Genomic DNA, 7,422 nt, shown 5'->3' with positions numbered 1-7,422 from the left:
TTTCATGAATACACTGATGCATTCAGAATAAACTGAATCAATGCTTCAAGCTAAATTTGAGTCCAGTTTGTATAAAACCAAATAAAAAAGAGCATTGTTACCACATTGTTGTGTCTGTCTCAGTGTGACAGATATGGTGGCAATGTACACTGATCAGCCATAACATTCTGACCACTGTGACGAAAGAGATGTCTAAGAGTATTTTTATTCTAAATAAGGTAAAGTATTTGTTAGATTACAGGGCAATGCAAACACTGTATTGTGCGCTTATATTACCAACACCTCCCACAGATGATCAATAGTCCTGAATTTGGGATATCCTTCCTTAGTCTATTTTTGGTCAGACCAGGAACACCCAACAAGACCTGCAGTTGTGGAGACGCTCTGACCCAGTCATCACCGTTACAATATGGACCTTAAAGTTCCTTATATTGTTCATTTAAACAGTGGGGTGATCGTTCATTTGATGTTGCTGCTCCAAAACTGTGGAACTCGTTGCCTCCTGACTTGCGAGTCCTCACTGACCTGCCCCTGTTCAAGACCAGGTAAAGGCTCACCTGTTTAGACTGGCTTTTAACCCTTAGCACTGAGACACTATTAGGTTTGAATCTTGGTCTCTTTTATCAGTGGGTACTTTTACATGATGTTTTTTTAAATGTATTTATTTTTCCAAAAGAAATTAATCCAGAACTAAAGTATTTTCTCTTCTGTTTACATGGAAATATTAAACCCGAATAAAGGTTTACATGAGAAACGTTTATTCGGTTCTCGCAGCCCTTCTGTTAGCTTAGCTTAGCATAGTCACTGCATTTCCATGGTCACACATAGCCAGTTTTTTAAAGGTGATTTGTTGTCTTTTTTAAGTGATTTTCTGAATCTGATTCTCCCTAATTATTTCTTTAGATCCGTGACTTACTGCACTCATACAATCTTGGGACTGTTGTGTTGACGGAAGTTGGAAAATCTTTTTGTTGGAAGGGATGCATGCGCTAAATTAGCTTTGGTTTACCATTTTAGCTTTGCATTAGTTTTTATTTGCCAAGATTTTATTTCTGCAGTAAATCACATGGCCATGATTTGAGCCTCAATTTGTGATCATATTGACCCCAGCGGACTAAAGTAATGATTAGGGAGAACTGAATTTCACAAAATCACTCATAAAATACTACAAATCATCTATAAAAGCCTGGCTATGTCTGACCATAGGAATGAAGCGATTATGCTAAGCTAGGCTAAGCTAACGGAAGGGCTGCGAGAACAAGGCAGTCGGTGCACTGCAGTGCAAACTGTTTTGCCCACTTATCGAACTCATTAGTGCATGACAAATGAATTAATAAAAAACAAGTGATGAACTATTCCTTCAGGGTTTTAGAGGCTGGTAGATCCCATCAGAATAGCCCACTGGAACGGTTTGGGTTGACTAGACTGCACTGCGTATTCTTCCCCCAGCGCAGAATGTGTGCATCATCGCGACAGGACAAGACAACAAGCATGTGCAGAATGGCAGGAATAAAGTCCAAACGGAATAAAGGGTTTACATGTCAGAGGAATAATTTAGACCTGATTCAAAAGTGGATTAAACCAGTGACTTTAATTGGGTTTAAATTTTATCCGAACTTTTCTTTTTCAACTGGAATAAGGTGTTTACATGGGCATCTGAAATAGGATCTAACCAGTGGTGATTTCTCATAGACTGCAAGGGAAGCCCGGCTTCTCCTAAAATTACGAAAATCAAATGGCTAAATCTGTTCGGTTGTGTTGACATTTTATTGACTACAAATGCGTTAGAACATGTTCATCTCAAAGACGAGTTCGTTCAGAATCAGCTTTATCACAAATCAACGGACGCGATGTTGTTCACTTCTCCTCCATTCCCGTTGCACTGTTTTTTCATTCGATCTCTGCTCAGTGCATTTGTCCGTAGACTTCGGGCGTCTATGGGCTTCAATGGGACTGAGTGGAACAGTTTTTTTCATTGCCTCAAAACTGGACGATAATTGGATAAATGCCACGATGTTGTCCCGCCCCTGGACGCCGGGCGTCTCTGGGGGTGAATGGAGCTGTGGGCGGAGCTCGGCCGGGCTGGACGCCAGAATCCCACATGCTGATTGGAGGATCAGTCGAAAGGCTGAATCCCGTTTGATTGACAGCTAGTTTGAGATCTACTCCTTCACTGACACAGTTCAGTTTAATACCGCAGCCCATTCTGCTGTGAAATCAAGAGATACCACTCCGAAATTACTCGTTCATTTCTTGCACTGTAAATAAAACACACTCATTGTACTTCCTTGTTTCAATTTAACATAATTTCAGCGTTTTCTGGTTTCAGTTCCATAATTTAATCATTTCTTGTTCGAGTTTAATATCGTTTTGTAGATAGTTAAATCAATCAAACTGTCGGCTAGGTCGGAGTGAAAGGAGCATCTCTTGTTTAAAAAGGCTGAAGTCTTATACTTGCAACACAATGGGCCAAGGCAATCTGAGCAGCCCAGCTCTGATGGACATTCAGAGGACACTGGTCCAGTCCCTGGAAAAGACGTCTACTTGGCACGATAAGGTTACTGAGCATTTTCTTAAAAAGGAACGGAGGGCTGAATATATGTTTAAATAACTTGACCATTTTTTTTTTGATGTAAGCCGACAATGAGCTTCCCCTGTCTGAAAGACAAGCAGCCACCACTGGATCTAACCTTTAATCAGATTAAACCAGGAATAAAAATTGCCATGTAAACGTATGGACTGTGTGTTGTGTCCTATTGTTTCATGCATATTTATGGTACTTGATTAACCTGTTTTTTTATCTTATAATTTAATCATGCTTTTAGATGTAAAGCACTTTGGGCTTCGTTACGTTGTTGTAAAGTGCTATAAAAATAAACTTTGATGTGATTTTGCTGCTTCCAACACATCAACTTAAATGACTGAATGTTCTCTTGCTGCCTAATACACTCAACAAAAATATAAACGCACCACTTTTGTTTTTGCTCCCATTTTTCATGAGCTGAACTCAAAGATCTAAAACTTTTTGTATGTACACAAAAGACCTATTTCTCTCAAATATTGTTCATAAATTTGTCTAAATCTGTGTTAGTGAGCACTTCTCCTTTGTCCTTTGCTGAGATAATCCATCCACTTCACAGGTGTGGCAGATCAAGATGCTGATTAGACAGCAGGATTATTGCACAGGTGTGACTTAGGCTGGCCACAATAAAAGGCCACTCTAAAATGTGCACTTTTACTGTATTGGGTGGTCCAGTTGGGTCAGAAAACCAGTCAGTATTTGGTGTGACCACCATTTTCCTCACACAGTCTTCTTCATGAATTCTCTGAAACAGCTTTGGAGATGGCTTATGGTAGAGAAATGAACATTCAGTTCACAGGCAAAAGCTCTGGTGGAGATTCCTGAAGTCAGCATGACCAGTGCATATTCCCTCAAAACTTGTGACATCTGTGGTATTGTGCTGTGTGATAAAACTGCACATTTTGGAGTGGCCTTTTATTGTGGCCAGCCTAAGGCACACCTGTGCAAAAATCATGCTGTCTAATCAGCATCTTGATATGCCACACCTGTGAGGTGGATGGATTATCTCAGCAAAGAAGAAGTGTTCACTAACACAAATTTAGACAGATTTGTGAACAATATTTGAGAGAAATAAACCTTGTGTGTACACAGAAAAAGTTTTAGATCTTTGAGTTCAGCTCATGACAAATGGGAGCAAAAACAAAAGTGGTGCGTTTATATTTTGTTGAGTGTATATCCAACCCCAGTGAAACGTGCCACTGTAATGAAATAATCAATATTATTTCCACTTCTGCTGTCAGTGGTCATGATAATGGCTGATCCATGTTAGTATTTTCATGAATTTTATAGATAACCATGGCCTAGTTTACTCCTTCCAGTAGCATCCATATTCTGCTGTACAACATCAAGGTTGTACACCACTTATACCTAATTGGAGACAGCAACAAAAAACATCTGAAGCTGGGCACGCACTTCACAACTAGTGCTTGAAGTGAGAACACATTGAACAATACACATGAACTTGTACTGTAATTTGCAGAAGCACACACATTGTTTACCCAAGTAGAGGCACCAATGTTTGTTTGAAAGTTTTGCAAGAAGTTGAAATACTGACATGCTCAAGTATAGACACAGATGCTTGTGTTTTGTAATGGTCTGTACTTACATATAGATACAGATACTGTAAAAATGCACTCAAGTTTAAAAGTAAAAAGTATGTCTTTGAAAAACATTCCTACTGGCTGTTTCTCTGCAAAGCTACTAAACCTTAAATCATCCGTGTCAGTATTAGTTTTCTCGTACGTCTAACATAATTAGATGACACATTTTCTTTGTGGTCAAAACTCCCTCTCTTGTCTTTTTCATCTTGCTACATCTTTTATGTTGCTATGTCAGACGTGCATGAAATGTAGCGCGCTCTATATACCAGGCAGCCATAAATCACCAATTATCTTGCTCAAATATATTAAAACAAAGTAGAATGGAGCCCCTTCTTGAGTTACATTAAAGAGAAATAGTTGCCTGCAGCTCCCTAAATTATCTCAGAAGGAACGTGAATTTGATCAATTCATCATTATTATCCAACAGAGCGGTTATGTGCATGTGTATATATAAATATGTATAAGAATAATTGATGTATTTTTTTCTTTCTTTCCAATTATAGTGTGTTGATATTAGAAGAAATGTTGAAATCAAAAGAAAAGAGAGGAGGAATCAAAGGGGGTCTCTTCAGCTGCCCTTTCTCTACTTGTGTTTAGTGAATTTAACCCATAAAGACTCAAACATCCATCACCGACCAGATGCATCTACTGATCTAAACTGTTTAATACCACTTCATCCACTAATCCTATCAATACATGTAAATAATTGGTGTAAAATACAGTTTGTCGTCTTTTCACGGTCATCAGATATGACCCATTTGGACGTTCAGAGGCTCTGTAGTGAACATAGAAACACCGTCATCTTCTACAACATTGATTCACCAGTAAAACCCATAGAGTCATTTGATAAATAACAGGAGATGGAAATACTTGTTTTTTGTTCATTAAATGATATTTTTTACTGAAAAAGTCACTTTTTCTGCAGTTTTCTCTGTTTTTGATATAATAAACCTCCACTTTAATCTGAGTTTTTATGAACATTTACATCAGGGGTGTCAAACTCATTTTGGTTCAGGGGCCATATTTAGCCCAATTTGATCTCAAGTAGGCCAGACCAGTAAAATAATGACTTAATAACCTATAAATAATGACAAATCCAAGTTTTTCTTTTTGTTTTAGTACAAAAAAACCCCAATTACATTATGATAAAATATTTACATTTATAAAAAAGATGTGAATAAACTGAAAAAACAGAAATTTCATTTGAAAAATTAGTGCAATTTTAACAATAAATTATGCCTCGACTTATTATTTATACATGTACATTTACACACAGTGTTACATAAACATTTGGTAAAAGGCAGAATATTGGTAAAATTTTGGAGTTTGGAACTAAAATTTGAACAATTTCTACAATATTCCATCTCTTATTATCAACTCAACTACCGATCATAGTGGATCCATAAATGCACAAAACATTTAGTAACAGGCAGAATATTGTTCAAATGGCACATTTTGGGTTGTTCATCTCTGTTTTTATTTATGCATTTATTTGCATTTTATTGTGAAAGAATAGTTTTGTAAATGTAAATACTTTCACAGTGTAATGTTATTATTTTTTCACTTAAATTTTTTCCACATAATTTTTCACAAAGAAAATTTGTAGTTGTCATTGTTCATGGGTTACTGTGTAGTTATTTTTACTGTAGATCACATTGGTCTGTATGTGGAACCTGAACCTAAATGATTTGGACAACCTAGACTGTTCAGGTTCATTTTTGCACTTTCATCCTGTGGGTCGGAATGGAACCTTTGGTGGGCCAGATTTGGCCCCCGGGCCACATGTTTGACACCTGTGATCTATATGATCACTACATTAAATACAGGAAAATATCAGATTTATAATGGTAAAATGCAAAATACAGAGGATAATATTATAACAAATGGTGACAAATCACATAAGAAAGGTTAGAAAGGTTATCAAATTTTGTCAGCTGGTGTGATGACAGTCATCTGGAATTGAATGTCTGAAAAACTAAAGACGTGATCATTGATTTTAGACACAACAACGACGACCACAAAGTGAGTGTGATCCATGGGGAAGATGTTCGGATTGTAGATTCATACAAATATCTTGGCACTATTTTTGACTGTAAGCTCAGGTTTGATGCCAGTACTGAATCTGTGGTGAAGAGGGGCCAACAGAGAATCCATCTCATGAGGAGACTGAATTCTTTAAATGTCAGTGAGAAGATTTTAAGGAACTTTAACTGTTCATTCATTGAAAGCCTTTTAACATTTTCTTTTATCTGTTGGTTCAATGTTTTAACTATGAAAGACAAGAACAGCCTGCACGCCATCCTAAAAATATGCTCCAAGATCATCAGAGTCAGAGGAGAACTAACAGATATTCAAAATCTTTTATTCCTTCGGCTACCACTCTTTTAAACTCTGACAGTTGCCATTTTAGTCATTTTATAAGAGATTTTATTTATTATTACCTCCGCCAAGGAGGTTATGTTTTTGCCAGGGTTTGTTTGTTTGTTTGTCTGTTTGTTTGTCTGTCCGTTAGTGTGCAACATAACTCAAAAAGTTATGGACAGATTTGGATGAAATTTTCAGGGTTTGTTGGAAATGGGATAAGGAAGAAATGATTAAATTTTGGTGGTGATCGGGGGTGGGGGGGCCCACGGGGGGGCCACTGATCAGCCTTGGCGGAGGTCTGCGCTCTCCGAGTGCTTCTAGTTATTATTATTATTATTATTATTATTATTATTATTATTATTATTATTACACTGGTCAACAACAAATTTATTGTTTAAGTTTTTTGAGCTGATTTAGGATAATTTTGGTGTGCTGAATCCAAAAATCCCATTAATTTTGCTCAATCAGGTCAATTTTCTGAACTATGCTACATAGTGGCTTTTTAACATTTTTGCTTACATTTATGGGCATTTTCACATCATATGATACAAAATTCTTTCATATTTCTTGCAATAAATGAGTTCTGAAGATTTTACTTTTGCCAATTTATGATTAATGTTTTTTTTAATATTACAGGTGAATGAAATGGCTTCGACTAGAAGATCTTGCAAAAATAAGCCTGACGTATTCTGCTACATCTGCGGTGAATACACCATTGTACCTAACAGGAATCAAGTCACAAGTTTCATAAAGTGTGCTTACCAATCTTGTTTTGGTATTAAACTTGGTGACCAAGATAAAGTTTACAAAAATGTAATCAATTTTGTGAGAAGATCAAATTTTTCAAAAATTAGCAAAAAAACCTGACCTGATTGA

This window comes from Sphaeramia orbicularis, chromosome 8 (genome assembly GCF_902148855.1).
Source record: "Sphaeramia orbicularis chromosome 8, fSphaOr1.1, whole genome shotgun sequence".
NCBI lineage: Eukaryota > Metazoa > Chordata > Actinopteri > Kurtiformes > Apogonidae > Sphaeramia > Sphaeramia orbicularis.
Note: the sequence above shows the minus strand (reverse complement) of the source record.